Below are 18,902 nucleotides of genomic sequence, written 5' to 3'. Positions count from 1 at the left end.
TGTATAAGTAGCTACATGGGGAACAAATATTTAATTATGGGCTCTTTATTCTATCAGGGAAAAATATATTATGATCCAGTGGCTGGAAGTTGAAGCTAGATAAATATAGATGAGATATAAGGAATACATTTTTTTTAATGGTGAGAGTAATTAACCTTTGAAACAATTTACAAAGGGTCATGATGAAATCTCCATCCCTGACAACTTTTAAATCAAGATTGGATGTTTTCCTAAAAGTTCTGCTCCAGGGGAATTACTTTGGGGAAGTTCTCTGGTCTTAGTTATACAGGAGGTTAGACAAGATGATCACACAGATTCCTTTTTGCCTTGGAATCTGAGAATCTATTAATCTATTTTTTGAGAGAGCCTGCTCTTGCTGACTCTTCCACCCATTTCTGCATATCAAAGCAGTTCTGACACTTTTTTTATATAAATCTTGGATAAGCACCTGAAATTATGTATGCTTATCTGAAACTAATTCAACTCCCAAAACTTTTCAGGTGATTTACCCAGCTCTGCTATGGGCTAGTGAAGCAACAAGCTCATTTTCATTTGTGACCAAACTTAATCTGAGTCCAGAATTTTTTAGAGAGGAGTTAAGTGCGTTGCTCTGCTATCACTGAGCTCCCATATCACTGGTTATTTATTCCTCTAATCTCTTTAATGACATAAGCATCATTGCTAGATTTTTTTATATTTGGGGCTTGGAATTGCAGAGCAGAGAACTGGTTTGACCAAGTCTGTTGTGCTGCAGTCCTCACAGAGATGTGTGAATAATGGATGTCTTGGAGGAAATGATATGGATGATCACAGAACAGATTGTAAAAATTTAGGTAAATGAGAAAAATATAGTTATAGTGGGTTTTCTACAGAATTAACTGGGAAGTGGTAGCTGTACTAACAGTTGGGATTTTTGTTTCTTTAAGATTCAATCTCTTAAGTATCCTATCACAATAAGCTTCCAAGCTCATCTTCTAAGGAGGGGCTTTTCAGTAGCCTAGTTTGTAATTATAATCCAGGTACATAAAAATGGGAGTGAATAGGCCACAAAAAAGATTGTTCTCAAGGCATGTCCCACCTTCATCCATTGATTGGATCATGTCACTCTTCTCCTCAAATCCCTCCACTGGCTTCCTTTTGCACCATTTCCAGTTTCTTGTTTTGCCCATTGGACAATCTGCTAGCTCCAACCCTTCCTGCATTTCTGCCCTTTTTTGGATTCTCACTTCCTTCTTTTGTCCAATGAATCCCATTTCAACACTCTTTGTATCCTCCCACATCAGCCTCTGAACTTGCTTCCACAGTGACCCCTACAGCCGGAGCCCCATCGATATCCCACTGTACCAGGCAACTATTCTCTTCAAATTTCCTTTCAAAATTCACTTCTCCCATAATCCCTAACCCACTTCAGTTTACAACATTGTCATCTATTCCTGAAATTACAATGAGACCTGTACAAGCTTCATTCTGAGAAGGAACCATCCTTTGTGTCAGACGGTACATTGTGCTGTCTGTTGGGGAAGAGGCTTTCTGTGTCTTGTACAATGCCATGTACATAGCAAATAATGATATAAAGGCAGTGCCAACTTCTCAAGAGATCCCAGTGTTGGATCCATGCACCGTCTCAGAACACCTTTTCACCTCTGCCTTGTGTTTGTGCTGCTCCATGTTATCATGACTTCTCTGGTTGGCATTCTGGATGTACCATGTCCAGCTCTACTTGGCTTGCATGAATGTCACTATGATATGAGTCTCTGCAGATGATTTTTTGGGTAAATGAACAATTAAGCATCCTGGAGGATTCCTAAACTAAAGAGTTGGCACCATTTGTGCCAGATACTTAAATAGCTATCAGAGGGGGCCTATGATCCCTAGTATAATTATCATCTTTTGTGTTCACAATTTTGAAATCTTTATTTTTTTCTGTATTAAATGGAAGCACAGGAGAAAAGACTCTTCTTTTTGTATTAAGAAGGACTCTGGATTATGAAATCTGGTGCAGTGGAAAGAAAGGTTGAACTGTGATTTCCAACAATATTTTGTTTGTGCATTAGAACTTTGACACTTTTTTTTAAATCCCTGCTGATACTATGGGAGATTGTTCAGCCCTTAACAGCTTCCTAAAGACTAGAGAGAACAGGCATGCTGCTTGACTCTGTCCATCACTTTTGATGAGCAACAAAATTATGAAGCATTCAGACTAAAAATCTTTCAGTAGACAACCTTACCTGTTTTGGACATTTAGCATAAGAGAATATAACGATAAAACATATACAGTAGGCGTGATCCTCATCACTAGTGCTGGCACTTCACATTGATGGATTTACTTATGATTTAGACTAGTCTAAGGGGAGAATCAAGGCTGTGGACTTTCACATGTTGGTTGGCATTTTAAATGAAACACCCATTCATAAGGATTTTTTAATGTCCTTAGTTATGTTTTCCAGGAAGTTGGCTATCCATGTTCAGTTTGGTTTTCTGTGCTATCACTTTCTGTTTTGCTTTGCTTTTTTGTGTGAAAGGGTCTGCCCACTTAATATATTAAAAAAAAAAAAAGCGCCAACTCTGGAACTTACAAAATAGGAGGAAAAATTCCTCTTTGAAAGAATGAAGGTGCAATCTTAATTTTCTGGTGTTCCTGGATACCCTTGTGCGGGGGATTTTAGAAATGCATTAAAGAATAAGTAGTTTGATAACTGGTGCGAGCAAAAACTTTGAGGCATACAAATAAGAGGGAACAACAATATTTTTAGCTTCCAATGTGTCCCACCATTGCAAAATAAAATCTTTAACAGTGAGTGCAGAAATGAAGGTGACAATGGGTTTTTAAATTTAATTGGCTACTGGCACTGTATTTGGTGCTACACTCAAAGAGAAGAGAGGAATCTCACCATTGAGTAAGTCCTCACCATTTAAGGGCATCATCCTGCGAACCTTATTGGGCCTAATTTTGAGTACCAGGCATAGTTCTTTTGACTATATTCATGTACTCAAATTCAATTTCTTTTTCTTGTAATTAATCTAGGACCAGTGCTTGGGAAAAGTCAGCTGGTCCAGAAACTTTCTTAGAGCCATTCAAATTCTATCTGATGTTAAAATCACAACATTGTGATGGCCACTGTGGTTTTTTTTCCTATTTCCAGTTGAATTTATAACATTTTTCTCAAAAACTGCTAGAGCTAGAGGGTCCGCCATTAACAACGTTTACAATTTTACAACTTGCCTTCATGGTTAAATATCATCACTGCAGTATATGTTTTATACTGAGCACAGTGAGTACCTATGGAATGCTGAGATTACTGTATTGTTAGTAATATTATTAATTAGCAAAGGTATTTGCAGAGTTTAATGGGGACCACTGTACATCTGAAGTCTTAATCTTAGTTTTCAAATGAAGAAGAAATTGATCTCTCATTAGTAATTTTTAAGATGGCAGCTGTTTAAAATAAAAACTTAAGGAGAAAATTGCAAGCTGGTAATTAGAATTTTTAAGGTCAAATAAAATTGGGAATCATTGCTCGGATTTGATGGGGGAGTTAGGTGTGAGTGTTGGGAGGAAGTCTTACCATAAATGACTATCTCATTCACTGTTGCCAGCTGAAGAAAAGCTGAAGTACACCATCAATTTGTCTAGAATCCCAATTTTCCAGTAGAATAAAACTTTCATTTTTTTTTGATCCCTGATATTCAATGAGATCTTATGCATTCAGTCTTGGTAGCACTTCAAGACTAACTATAGCGAATTGTGGCCTTGGATCATTGTTGTTTTGAGAGTCGCCTTTGTAAGAGGCTCCTAAAATGCTGCTATATTTTTAGTTCACTTCTATTACAGATGACTTGGTGATATGCTGTACTTCTTTCATTGATTCTGTTACATTTCCTAGTACTGAATATCTGGGTGATAAGATGTCCCAAAACTGACTCTTATTAATCACTTTAATGTTCCATCATAAAGCTACGAAAGCTTGGACATTTAGAGTTAAGGCTGGCATTGCATACAGATACTTTTGCCTCATTGAATGTAAGCAGGCCCACCAATCGGGATGGTGGCGGTGGGCAAAGGGGACAATCACTTGGGCAGGAGCCTCAGGCCCTTTTAAAATGCCCAGGCAGGCCACAGGGCTCCTAGGTGCATGTGACCGCTCCAGGCCTCACACTTTGGGGGGTCCATGGGCTGGCGTGATTGGCCAGTGCAGTCTGTCCCCGAAGTAACTGATTTGTCATCTCTGTCCTGGGCCCCACTCCCTCCCTAGGGATGGCCTTGACCCTGGGGCCCAGAATTGCTGTCGACAGGCCTGAATGTAAGGAATTGCAGTACAGAAGCATATTATACTTCGCAACAGCTTTCAGCAGGATTCTTAAGGGCTTCCTTTCAACCTCTAGGTTTCAAGCATCTGTATCAAGCCGTTACCTCTTGGCCCACTTTCCTTTTCCTGATGACAATGGTTTTTGAGGCTGGTAGAGTACGATCATATCTCTTAGTATGCCACCTCTCCATAAAGCTGGTTTTACAAGCCACATGATGTGTAAATTATAGCAATGTATGTATTATGAATAAAACAAGGTTCTAACAGACTTCATAGAAGTTGGGAGCTCTTGACTACAGAACAGTAGCCATTATCAGGCATAGCCTTATAGGCTGCAATTTAGAAAAGGCATTCATGCATGTGCCAATCTTTAAGCACTTTTGCTATTCAGCAAAGTTGACTTTAATGGGATGTAAGCACATGCTTAACTTTAAGGATATGCTGAAATGTTTTATTAAACCAGGGCCATAAGGCAGAACTTTTTATGAAGATAACATGTCCAATACAGCAGTGCAGTTGCACTATTGTAATTATTTCTCACTCGCCCACTGCCTGTATGTTACAGCCATTACTACACAGGTGAACTAGTTCCAACACTCTTGAGCTGCTGGAATCTGTTTTATGAGAAAAGGAAAGAGAAATATCCCTTCCACTTTATTTATCAATGCCCCCTACCTTTTCAGCAAAGGTACCTGTGCCATCCCCACATATCTACACGTACTCCTCAGCCTCCTTCCAGTTTCATATCTACTCATGGCTTTCCATTCACCTATCCCCACTCTTCCTACCTAGTACCCAAATCTGGCATGTCATGACAAAGAGAACAACTTGTGGTGGAAGGGGTTGCATGGGGCTTGGATGGAGTATCTTTTGATTTTTGCCTGGCTGAAACCAACCAAGGAAGGGCTTTGAAGACAATAATGTAATGAACTCCTTTTTCTAAAGCCTTCAGATAAAGGGAATTCCCATTAAAAATGGCATTGAAATGAAGTTAAGGTTGTAAATGTGTTTAAATAATTTCTGCAGAATAATGTTAGTGGAACAAAATCAAAGTTATGCTTAAGTAACTCTATTGGCAGGGCTACAGTACTTTACTCAAAACAATCCTAATCCTACTCTCATATCCTCACCACCCTATCTATAATGTAACAATGGCTGGACCACCAACAGCTTGTGTGCGAGCACCCACTGAGTCAACTATCGGGGAAGAAATGTGGCTAGGAAGAAGGGTTCCATAGCATCAGTATCCACTGCATTGTACATCTTTCTCTCTCCTTGTCTGTTGTTTACCTCCTCTCCTTGCCCAAAGTCTAGAAAGGAAACATTTCAAAGATGGCAGTGGTAACACTTTCACTTTCTCTCAGCCTTTTCTCAGCACAACACTTCAAGCAAAGCTCTGTTTTTGTGTTCATATTTTGGAAACAAAGCATAATGGAATATCGAAGGTGCAAAATCTCCTGAAGTGAAACGGTGAACGTTTCAGAAGCAAATTTAAGCAGCTTTCACCATCTCTGAAAAGCTCCAATGAGGGGAAAAAAAAGCAAATATGCAACAATGATATATAAGCAAAGACCATCTTTGGGGATGGATCCTGCAGTTCTTCGTGCAGTCTTTCAATTGGAGTTTTACTTTATCGCTCCCAGAGTGGTTCTGGCAAGAGATTAGGGCTTTGATCTCATGGTTTACGATGTCCATAGAACCCCTAGATGGATGGAATTATAAGATCCTGTTACGTGGCTGGTTATCATCTAGTTGTCTTTTTCTCCTTTAGAATATATATTTGTTGAAAAATTTCAGGGTCAGCCAAGCATGAAAGTTTCCAGGTATGCATGAAAGGTATGTAAGATTACCCACTGTTCCAAGGCCCCCTGACAGATGCACATATGGTCTATCTCCCAAAGGGCTGCGATAAGGAGGCTGTGGCGATTTTCCTTGCTTTGAAGGTTTGTGTCAGAATCTTACTGTTCTAGTGCAACAGTTTTGTGTGTGGATTTTAATTTTGTTTAGCAGCACATGCATTTATACTGCAACTGAGATTCTGTGGAAATAGGTTCATGCTAGACTCTTCAAAGGATGTAAGTTTTCATTTCCATTGTGTTCACACCATGAGCTCCTTCAGAGATTTCCAGTCTTTTTAATGATTTGGATACTACACTGAAGTGAATGAGGGCGGTGTGTCTTTGCAAACATTTAGGAAGAGTAACTACTATTCAGCTTTTAATTTTCAAACTTGAATACGACCAGTACATAAAAAATATATTTATCTTACTCCTTTATTGCTCTTTTGTCTCAAGCTAAAGAAAAAATAATTACTCATTGAAAAAACCAACAACATCCCAATTTAATGAGGACAGGGGTCCAAGCCTAAAAGGTGCTGAATGTCCTGAATTCCTGCTGGGGGGGAAGTGGGTGGGGAATGGGAATACTATGGGAAAACTTCACAAACTAATGCATAATTTAACTTATACAGCAAATTTCAGCCCAGTTTAAAACATGGTTGAGATTGAGCCTGTTTTCCATAGACCGAGAGAGAGACCTGTGTGTATATAATATGGTGTAAAGAGACAAACCTTAACTTGGGAGGTAATGTGGGAAGTAGCAATGAATAAGTGTCTGAGAATCAACCATTTGGATCCTTCCACATCGCAGCATTCCTAGCACGCACACCTTGTCACTATGGCCCCCATTCTGTGAAAATGGAATGTTACAGAAACACTGCAGCAGTATGTTGCTGACAAGATTCCTTAATAAACCCTTTATTTCTAACAAAATAGTTTGGGTATAATCACTAATTTGACAGAACATTTTAAAACAATTTATAATTAAGAGCTAATGCTCATGGAATAGAACATGGTCACAGGTTAATGGTCCTGTTGCTGCATAAATGCAGAAATGTTTATTTTCCAAGCAGGAGGTATTGTTCCTCTGACACTGTTCTATTACAATGACATTATTTCTATTATGCCAAATGACTAGGGCAGATTTAACCATTTTATCTGATGGATGTGGGTGCAACAGAGTGACCGTAGCTGTTTGACCTACCACATTTTGATGCGGGGGAGGAAGGGGCTCAGATACTAGAGTGTCGAGGCCTACGTAAGAACCCTAGAGAGACTTTTGACTTGTAGAGGACAGAGGTGCCAGAATGCACCCATTCACTAAGAATTAGAAAATGTCCTTTGCACTCAATGCTTATTATTTATAGCTCCCTAAAGTGTGCTAGATTCTCCACAAGCAAAGAGAAAAACAGTGTCCCAGCCTCAACAAACCGTGGTTTTGGCATGAGGAGCTTATGATCCAAAGCCCTGATCCTGCAAACACTTAAGTATGTGCGTAATCTCACTCCATTAGTAGTTCCCTTAGGGGAAAATAGTTCAGTGGGGACCATTCTCTGTAGCAGAGTTAAACACATTGTTCAGCATTTGCAGGACAGGGGCCTGAACAAGGCTTGACGAGGGAAGGGGAAACAGTCAGGGTTACTGGAATAATTTGGATAGTGGGAGTGCTGAGAGCCATTGAACCAAACTGTAAACTCTGTATATGATGGAAACCACTTCAAGCCAGGGGATGTGGCATCACCCATAGTTCCAGCACCTATGTAAACAGAAGAAGTGGGAGTAGAGAAATAGGGGGAGGAGATCAGGATTATAAATTCACTTTAATGTAATTACTTGGGGGAGGGCTGTGCAAACCATGAGGTGTATGCATGGCTTGGATTTGACTTTTAACCTAGCATTACTCACCTTTCTAAAAACTCACTAGTGCCAGCTCAGTGGATTCAGTCAAAAGAAGTGGTTTAGGAACTTCCATTTATTTTCTGAGTGTGAGCATGCACTGGGCCTCTGGGGTAGCTTATGGAGAAAACAGTGTGGTCTTGGTGCTCTTATGGAAAGGAAGAAAGTGGGATCAGAGTCTGGGGGAAAGGAATTGGTCATGCTTGCTGGAGGGAAGCAGAAGACCTCAGTCTAGAACTTCAATAAATATCCCAAATACTTACCTAAATCTAACTAAAAATGACGTCCTGAACTCTTAAGATTTGCCCATCACCTAATTAAATGCCAACACTATAAATTGTTTCAATGCTGAATATCCTTCCAGATGCCGGTGGCTATTGTGTACATATCCAGAGCTTCTTGACTGACTTTGCACCTTCTCAGCCTCCATTCAATGGAAAATGGATAGATGATGCTAGATAACTGCTAGAATATATGCCTATTCCTGTATTGAAGAATGTAAGCAATAGACTTGGCCAGGTGGGTCCAGTCTTGGTTTTGAGCCACTCCTCTTCCTTGTTCCACTTTCTCTTACCTCCCACAAAAGATAGTGCAAGCACAGCAGAATCCATTTGCTTTATGAGGGTATTTTTGAACTGCAGTTTCAAACCCCTTGTCTGTGTTTAGGGGATATATTATTTCCATTGATTTGCTGCTTAACCAGTCTGCACCAAATTAAAGAAAAAGTTACTTACTTTATTGGGGTAGGGGGTTTTGGAAAGAGCTTACAGGAGAGAGCAGGAAATAATCTTGACACCTCAGTTTCTCTGAGGAATAACTGAATTTCAAGATTGCTGACCAGGCTGCAGTTATATTAAGCTTTTATTAACTTTTCTGTTAGTGTTCCCATCCTTTGTCTGCAGATATCCCTTTTCCCTCTCAGTATGGCGGCATTCCCAGGTGAGTGATGGTGCAGTAAAGAGGAGTTTCTGCTGAACTAATAAATGTGGAAATAGAAAATGTGTTCTCTGAAACTTAACAGTGTTGTCAGGATATATGCCTTTTGCATACTGTATGTCCAAGTATCAGGGAACTCTTAGAATACCACACCAGTCAGAGATTAAATATATATTAAAGAATAGAAGGAGCTAGTCCACTAGCAGGAGACACCAGTTCTCAAGTAGAGAGGTTGTTGCACCCTTGAGGTTGTAATTACATATTCTGGAAAGCAGTCCAAAGACTATAGGCTCAATTTGATCTCATGTTAGTTTTACTCTGGTGTAGTTCTTTTGACATCAGCGGAGTTACTCCTGATTTATGCTGGCAAAAGTGGAAGCACAACTGGGCTCTGTGTTGGTGCTGTATTAAAAACTAAACTATTCACTTTCTGCTCCTGAACTTTCATAGAATTTGACTACACAGCTCTTGAGGTCAAGGGATGATGTGGGGCTGAATCCTGTGCAAGTGTGGGAGTTAATTCATACCTGTAGAAGAATATTTTGTCTAGTTTAGATTTATGTGCTGTGCTTTAGACTGTAGTCAAAAAGATTAGATTTTAGGCACCATCGTTTCAGTTATCTTGGTCACACCCCAATTATTTTCCATTAATGCTTAACAGGAGTTGAGTGACTGAGGGAGATTATAGATGGGTAGAAGAAAGACGCAAGCAGAACAGAAGGAAAAGCATGGGGGGCAGGAAGTAGAACTGGTACAAATGAGCAAGTAAAACCAAAGCTGGACCTTGCCATTACAAAATATTCTGCTGAGTTAAGTGCATGTCAGTTTAGCTCTTTTGGGGGAAATCTTACACTCCTATCTGGCACTCCATAGCAGATAACCTAAACTGACACTGACCTTGGCAGAATTACAGAAGTAATATTTTCACCAGGATAACTGTTGTTGAACAACTTCTCCAGTGGATTACTCATGCCTTCCTTTAGGAAGCATGCACATTTTCCACTGCGTGTGGGGTGTGTGTTTTTTTTTTAAGGGCATAATCATACTTTATTATGTCCCAAGCTAGGAAAATCCCACTTCCATTTATTCTTTGAGTTGTCCTGTGAATACTTGCATGGGGGCAGCGATAGGATTGTAGTAGTTCATTTTCTTTGTATCTCTCTTTCAAATCCATTGCCAGAGAACAAATGGTACTGTTCAGTGAAGTTAGACTAGTAGTCTTACCATTTGTGGGAGAGGTCTTCAGATTTGCACATGTGAAAAAACCAACATGTATTGTAGTCTTTGAACCTCACGGTGATTCTTAAAGGCCTTCCTGGCTGGTGATGCCCCTGTGGTGTGGCAAGCACCAGTGGTACCTTCCTTCATTTGTAGCGTATGACTCTGTTACGATAAAGTGCCTCAATAAAAGAGGATTCTGCTAGAAATCTCAACCACACTCACATGAGCGGACTCATTTAGTTCTCATTTTACTCTCATTCATATCCATAGACTTATGACAGCATCAGAAAAGTTTAATAAAGTCTGTATAATGTGACTCCACAGAGGCTTTGAAATGATAAATATTCATTCAGTTGCCTCTGAAACAAGTATCCAGAGAAAACAATGGGCTGTTTTCACTAACCTCACTCCTCCCAAATAAGTCAGGCAAAGAGGCTTTCTCTCTCCTCTCATGAGAAACAGGATTTGTCAGACTTTTTTAGCCTGTGGTAATTAAAATATAAACAATTTAAACACAAATATTTTAATGAAGTAGCTATTCATTTGTGCTTATGCTAAAATGTTTTTTTTTACTTTATTTTTTTTAAACTAATTACAGACATGACACCTACATGTATGGAGTATTTGTCCTTTTTGGATGGCTAGATCTTAGACTTATGCTGTGGGCTACTTCCCCTTTCAGATAAACCAGTGTAAATCTAGACTATTTCATTCTAGGGCATGTATTCAATCAACCTTACTCATTTTATCAGTACCTTAAGCTGTGGCTGGTCCCATTTAAAATCAATGGGGCTATACGTGCAGTACGGGGCTATATGCACACATGTCAACATGAGTAATGAAGTCAAAATCTGGCCATACATCAATAGTTACTCCAGATGTACAGTGGATACAGGAGCACAATTCTGCCTTTCCATTATATCTCGTACAGACAAGTATGATACTAGTGGAAATTTATCTAAATATGCACAACACAACTAATTATAAGCACTGTATATCCACAAGAAGATATCTATGATGACTGTTATGCTGTCATAAGAATGGCCATGCTGGGTCAGACACATTCTCCATCTAGCCCACTATTTTGGGCCTTGTCTACACTGCCACTTTACAGCACTGCAACTTTCTCACCCGGGGTGTGAGAACATGCCCCTCCCCCACCCCCCAAGTGCTGCAAGTTCAGCGCTGTAAAGCTCCAGTGTAGACAGTGCACCCAGTGCTGGGAGCCAGACTCCCAGCTCTGGGAGCTACTCCCCTCGTGGAGGTGGACTTTTTTTACAGAGCTTTAATGTGCTACTGAAGACATATCCTTGTTCTCCAATGGTGACTGGTGCTAGATGTTTCTGGCAGTTGGAAGTTTAGGGACACCTGGAGCATGGGGTTGCATCTCTGACCATCTTGGCTAATAGCCATTGATTTGATCTCCATGAATCATCTACATACTTTTTTTTTTAAACCCAGTTATACTTTTGACCCTCATAACATCCCAATCCAATGGGATTCCACAGGCTGACTGTGAATTGGGTGAAGAGATACTTCCTCTAGGTTTGTTTTAACTGCTGCCTATAGTTTTCATTGGGTGACCTCTGGTTCTTGTGTTTAAGAAAGTGTGTTCACCCTTCCCATTCATTTTCTACACACCATTCTGATGTTATAGACTTCTGTCATATCCCCCCTCAGTCCTCCCTTTAGAAAGACTGGGACTGTTCAGCTAAAATAATCTCTCTCATCGGGAAGCTGTTCTGTATCCCAATCACCTTATTGTCCTTCTCTGAACCTGTCTCAATTCTAATATCTCTTTTGAAATGGTATGACCAGAACTGCATACAGTATTCAAGGTGTGGACATACTATGGATTAATATAGCAGCATTATATTTTCTGTTTTGTAATCTATCACTTTGCTAATGGTTCCTCAAATTCTGTTTAGCTTTTTTGGTTGAAGGCACACATTGAGCGGGTGTGTTCGGAGAACTGTCCATAATGCCTCTAAAATCTTTCTTGCGTGGTAAGAGTTAACATAGACCCAATCATTTTGTATGTACAGTTAGGGTTATTTTTTCCAGTACACATTACTTTGCACTCTTCAACATTGAATTTCACCCCATCATCCCTCGAGCATGACACAGCTCTCTCAAGTGACAGAGAACAATGGAATATACTTTGATTTTCATTCTTTAGGGATGATGTGAGATAACCCGCTTGTAGCTTTGTTCTGCCACTTGTGGCTTAAGAACATAAGAACTGCTCTGGTCCAATAGTACATCTAGCCCAGTATCCTGTCTCCAACACTGGCCAGTATCACAGTTTCAGGGTTGTACAGAACAGGACCATTTTGGAGAAATCCACCCCATCTTTGCCTCCCAGCTTCTGGCAGTCAGAGGTTTAGGGTTATCCAAGCATGGGGGTGTGTCCCTGACCATGTTGGCTAACGGCTGTTGATGAATCTATCTTCCATGAACATATCTAATTCTGTTGTTTGAACCCAGTTATACCTTTGACCATCACAACAACATCCCGTGGCTATGAGTCCACAGATTAAATTGTGCCATGTGTGAAGAAGTATTTCCTCTTGTTTATATTAAGACTGCTGCCTGTTAATTTCAGCACGTGGCCCCTGGTTTTTGTATTGTTGGAAAGGTCAAACACTTTTTTTTTCCACACCCTTTGTGATTTTCATAGACCTTGTCATATCCCCCTTCGTCATGTCTTTTCTAAGCTGAAGGGGCCTAATCTTTTTAGTCTGAACTTGTATGGAAGCTGTTCCCTTGATCATCTTGTGGCCCTTCTCTGAACCTTTCTAGTTCCACTATCTCCTTTAAGATATGGGGTGACCAGAACTGGATCCCCGACATAGTATTCAAGATGTGGGTGCTACCATGGATTTATATAGTGGCATTATATTTTCTGTCTTGTTTTTATGAGGTTAACCAGGGGTCATAAAAAATAAAAACTGCCCATCCTCCCCTATTCCTACACTATAAAATAAATGTAAGCAGAGGGTTAAGAAACAAATCAAAGCAACACCTACCTCCATGCTCAGTGCTGAAGGCTGATAATGTGAAAATTCAAATCATTAGAACAGAAGTTCTTGATACACTTTTTTTTTGGTTTCCCTCCTCCTAACAATGACTTTAACACTTAGGATACTAGTGTAACCAGCTATCGCTAGTTTCCAAGGACTTGCTGAGATTGTTAGAGGGGTGGGTGGCAGGAGGAAAGAGATTGTGGCCTAAAAGTGCAGTTTTGGGAGGAGTTGGCTTGTCCTGCTCCCAGACAGCAAGCAGCTTGCCCTCTGGCTGTGCACAATCTGCCATGTTCCACTCATCTGTCCAGTCTCGTAGTAATACCAAGCTCTTATTTTCCATTGAGATCTACAGATGTATCAGCATCCCCATTTTACAGATGGGGGAAACCATGGCACAGAGAAGGAAAGTGGGTTGCCCAGAATCATCCAGCAGGCCAGTGGCATCTTGGCACGGGGAGGTTCTTCTACATCTGAGAGGAATGGCAAGAACAGGTAGAATAGCAGTGAGACGGAAGAGGAGTAAAAAGGTAAGCCTCACCTTAGAATTCTCAGGGTTAACCCCAGAATAAAAATGTTAAGAGTTATATTACCCATCCCATATCTAATAACTCTGTATTAGAAAGAAGACAGAGAATTAATGCCTGTTTCTTTAAAAGTTTTCACATCTCAGACTATTGAAACTGCCTGAGCAGTGACACCCAAGGTGTGGACAGTAACCTAGTAGAACACATGCCCTATCATGCCTTATTCCTTAATTACACATCTGTCACAGCACTCTGGGCAGTTTTCCATTCCACCCTCTGCCTAGATCCAAACCACATAGTAAAGGGAAGCATCCATGGCACTTTGCATTAAAGGCTTTGAGAAAGACCACAATGCAATTAAACTATTGTGCAGAAGGAGCGCAGTAACAACTTGGCATGTGGTTTACCAATACTTCACACTTGGGTTGCTTGTGTCAGACAACGGTGCCAAGTGTCAACATATGAAGTTGTAGATGGTGGCTAAATTTATCTACCTTGCCTTGGCTAGTATGCAGAGCTCAGCCCCTCATTCAAAGCTGGAGTTCTGGGAAAGCAGAATACTTGGCTGGACTTTTATTTTTTTTTATTTTTTTTTTTTATTTTTTTTGTTGGCTGACAGGCTCTGGAGTGAGCCACACCTTGACAAGGACACAGGGCCTTTGAACCTGGGACAGACACATAGGAAAGAAATAAATTCTGGAGCAGACCTTTTTATCCTAAAACAGCAAATATTGGAACTGCATGGGGTGCTCTGCTGAGAATCTCTGGACTGTTTATTTTGTATAAAAGCTGTCTGCAAAATCTTCCTGACTCAGCTGGAACATGAAAACAACTTGCCAAACATCAGCTCGAGCAGGAGGTTCCAACTAATTGGAACTCTAGTTATTAAGCTGCTGTTGGCACCGTAGTTCCTGGAACCACAGAAAAGTGAAATGAATGTGTTGGGAAGTATAGATGGGGAGGCAGATGATGTCTTCACCTTTAATCAGACAATGGTTTATATCATAGCTTCATAGCTCAGTATCTGTGTGGGTGTGTGTATAAATATGTGCATTCACACACATATATTTACACTGTGTGTGTGTATGTATGTTCATATAGCATACTAAACCAGTGATCAACTTTGAACTTCTGCAGAGCCACTTTAGCATTGATAGGAGCTATTAAGGAAGCTGATGAAACCAATAACAATACAAATGTTTTAATATAAAAGAGATAATATTCAAAAGTGCATTTTCTTTATTTTTTTTCTTTCTCTGAACCTGCATTCTCCTGGCAGGGGCAGCTAAGAACTCTGCTGCCCTCAGGAGGAAAGGCTTGTAGAGTGTCACACATCTTGTGTGTGTCAATAACTTATTAGCCTAGGGGAAGGCACTCTGAGCTACCAGCAAGAGCCCAGTCTTCTTCTAACTGTTTAGTTTTTCAACACTTCACAACTCTTATCAACCAAGTCCTCATACCTCCTATCTTAGGGAGGCAATGAGCATTCACTCTTTATACAGGTAAACACCAGAGAGAATTGGACAAGGTCACTACAGGCAGACCCAAGAGAGAACTCATGTCTCTAATATAATAGACTCGGGTCTCATCTAGTTATTAATTAAGTACCCTTACAAAAATTTTGCCCAGTTCTTCACTTTACTGGTATACTGTTCAGTGAAATGGATTCACCACTCTATTGTAGTCCTGTTGCAGCTGCTGGGATGTGTGCTGAAAGTATGGATATAGGGGCAGTTGTCCTCACATGGATCCCTCATCCAGAAGATGGAAGAGCCTGGTGTGAATTAGCAGCAAATAGAATTGGGTTGAAGTAAATTTACTCTGATTAAAATGCCACTGCTCACTTTGAAGTCAACATAACTTCTTGCATCCCAGTTACCAGTGTAATATTTTGGGTTGTTAAGGAACCAAGGGGTTCTTGAACAATATTATTATGGCCCCCAAAAACCAAAACATGAACTTTCAGTCTGGATGAATTGCTTCACATAAAGGAAAATGAGAAACAAAGGAAGAACAAATAAAATTCAGAGTAGAGAACAATTGTGTTATACATGCTAATAGACATCTTGAACTGGATGACAGCACTGCCACCTAGACTGACAGGCAGCCTGAATACATTTTAAAGGTTCAGAACCAGAAAGCAGAATCATATAATCTCTCTTACATTTACTAGTTCATAACTGCATGGTCCCTGCAGTAGTTCTGTGGACAACTGATTACATTCAGATATAATAATCAGTACTTTTTCAGAGTGAGAACGCAAGAATCTTGGTAACAGCCTTAACTATACTTCACATGTCCCCCATACCCTCTCACCCACAACTTCCCTCTTTCAACTGGAAAGAGAGATAATTTCATTTTTTAAAACTATGGCAGAACAAATTACTATATATTATTCATAATCTCTTGAGAATATTTTTCTTACATTTGTCCACATTGCCTGGAAGTCCTGTGATTGCTACAGTGCACTGGGCTGTTCAAGTCAATTGTTTCTGCCTTAGGATAATATGCATTTCATTGACATGTTTCTAAGCTATCTTCATCTACTTAATAAATGAATTATTCAAAAGCCCATCCATTATACTATAACCAAAATCAATTGCTTTGCTATTAGCTGGATATGTTCGTGTTCAAGTTCTGACTCTAATACACAATGGATACTTAAATAGATATGGCAGGTTGTCATGCTTGTGGTGATCAGAAAAAAAGTCAGTAACATTAGGCATTTATTACAGTGTTCGGGAAGAGGTCAATCAGGACTCATTTGGGATTACTAAGCAGGGAGAGAACACCACAGAAGATTATAGATAATAAAGCAGGGTCCGGAGTTATTTTAGTACCATGGGCATGGTTTTGGAAAGGAACCATGTTTTACCTCCTATTTATTACATTTGTAATGGTTGCTGTTATGGGAGCAAACAGAAAACATTCCAGGATTAAGAGGAAGACTCAAAAAAAAAAAAAAAAAAAAAAAAAAAAAAAGCACAGATTGGTAGGACAGAATTAGAGATGAGCTCATTCCTCAAAGCTCTGTTCTTTCTCAAATTTCATGGCTGTCCATAGGCTAACAGATATTTGGGCCTGAACTCTAACCTGGCCAAAATAACTGGAACCTCTAAGTACCCTACCTGCCCAGGGGCACTGTAAAAATAGTTGTGTGTGTGTGTTGGGAGAAATGTAATATGAGTTAATTCCCAGAAGTCCCGCCAACTCTTTGCTAGAGGAAAATGGCCATCACACTTGCCAGCCAGGCTTCACTTTTCAACCTTGTGAAAGAACCACTGTCCAGGTTTAGAACTTTTGGGCATTACTGGAAAACAAAATGGGGGCATGCATGCCCTGATTAGGACTAATACCTTATAGGAAAGAAAAGGCAGTGCTATCAGAGGCAGGACTTGAACAAATTTCAAGATACATGAATTGAGACAAGATGCTCTACAGTACAGAAAGAACATTTCTTCTAGAGATAGGTGAACTTTAAAAGGAATGGATTTTGGCATGCATAAGTATCCAAAAGAGCTGAAGTTGGATTCAGAAAAGCTTTTCATAGGATTTGTAGCATTGCTGATCCTAGTGATGTCTGGAAGTATGTGAATAATTTTCCTTGTGGTGTGTTAGGACTTCTGATTCTAGGCTGGAAATCTGAAGTGAACACATTTTCTTTGAACTGGGTTTAGATAGGGGCAAATTGTTGGGCAGGAGGTGGGGGTCAGAGGCAATTGTGTTTTTTGGAGTCAGTTGGTCTATCCATAAATCCTGGTCAGTACTTGCTTATTTCTGAATGGGTGATGGATAGTTCTGTTGTGGCAAAAGGTGCTAGTGGCTTTCCTGTCAGTGGCCAGTATTGTATAAGCACCAGAACGAAACCCTCCATAGAAAAGCTAACTAAACCCAGAGACTCATTCAGGGAATTATGAGGGTAAAGCGCGTTTCTCTGTCTGGGCCTTTAAACCCTTTTGAGCTTTCTTGTGTGACAGAACAGCAGGTCACATCCAAACTCACTTTTCTAGGCCATGCGGTCTCTGCAAATAGCCTTGGACTAAGCATTTCTGAGGTGAAAAAGTTCAGGAACTGAGGGAAGAAAGGATGGTGGCACAGAGTTTAAAGTGATGAGGCCCTGGAGAGAGATTGAGAGAAAGTCACAAGGCTAAGGTTCCTTACCTAAAGTTCCTGTAAGAGACAGTTTTCTATGTGCACTCTGTTCTCACACAGTTCCAGGAAACAGGACTGGTGTACACTTTGTAAATAAACCCATACACTAAGAAAATGATGGCTCCTCACCATTGATTTCTGCTCCAAACTGGAAACTGACCTGCAAGCCCTGAATTCTGCTGCTGCTTGGCAAAGAAGTATTGGTTCTTCAACCAGGATTATGTGAAGGAGGTGCTGTAAGGTGCAATAAAAGAAATGGGGAAGTGTTCTTTGCTCAGTGATGTCTTCATCATTGGGGCTATATAAAAAGATTGAGGCCCCTGAAAACCTTCATTCTCTTTCTCTCTCTAATTCTGATTAAGCAGAGTACAATGAACATCATTCTCTCTAAGAACATTCTTTAATTAGTGAGAAACTGTCAAGTCATCTAGGTGGCAGGTAGATATGATTATGGTGGCTTAGGAATCTGTGTATTTGACTTTAACTACCAGACATTTTCTGCTATTACAAAAAGGGAATGTGATCCTGCATTGGAGGCATTAAAGAGAAGGAGCATTTTCATTAAGAAGACTCTGAAATCTGATTATGGTTGATTGGTTTACTGTATCTCATGGTGGAAAAAAGAAACCCCATAAATAAAATTGCTAGAGTAGGAGTTCAGTGTGTATTGCAAAGAGCCATGTAAAAGCTAATGTCTTTTTTAAAAAAAGAAATAATGAACAATGAAATAACAGTAAGTCTAAGCCTAGTTGCCATTCCTTATTGTAATGGCTTTGCTGCTGTATTCCACAAGGGACTGTTTTTAAGCAAAGTTTCAGTGGAACAGTGGGGCCTCAAAATGATGCATCTGATATTATTTGTATTACAGTAGTGCTCAAAGATCCCAGTCAGGATTGGGACCTTATCTTGTGGGACGCTGTACAACAAAAAATACAGTCCTTTTTGCCAAATTCTTATCAGGTACACTAATAGCCAAGCTGTCAACCTCCTCGTTACTGTAGT

At 40.0% G+C, this 18,902-nt stretch overlaps 1 long non-coding RNA gene across 1 annotated transcript in view; it reads left to right on the top strand.

Annotated features, from left to right (window-relative positions):
* LOC122460191 overlaps positions 1 to 18,569 on the top strand; it is a 66,938-nt gene extending 48,369 nt beyond the window's left edge. The window contains exons 2-3 of the long non-coding RNA XR_006281316.1: positions 13,602 to 13,751; positions 14,368 to 18,569. This is a non-coding gene — a long non-coding RNA (uncharacterized LOC122460191). The remainder of the gene's footprint in view (positions 1 to 13,601; positions 13,752 to 14,367) is intronic.
* The last annotated feature ends 333 nt before the right edge of the window (positions 18,570 to 18,902 follow it).

Source organism: Dermochelys coriacea, chromosome 5 (assembly GCF_009764565.3).
Source record: "Dermochelys coriacea isolate rDerCor1 chromosome 5, rDerCor1.pri.v4, whole genome shotgun sequence".
Taxonomy (NCBI): Eukaryota; Metazoa; Chordata; order Testudines; family Dermochelyidae; genus Dermochelys; species Dermochelys coriacea.
This window is presented reverse-complemented; position numbering and strand designations above follow the sequence as displayed.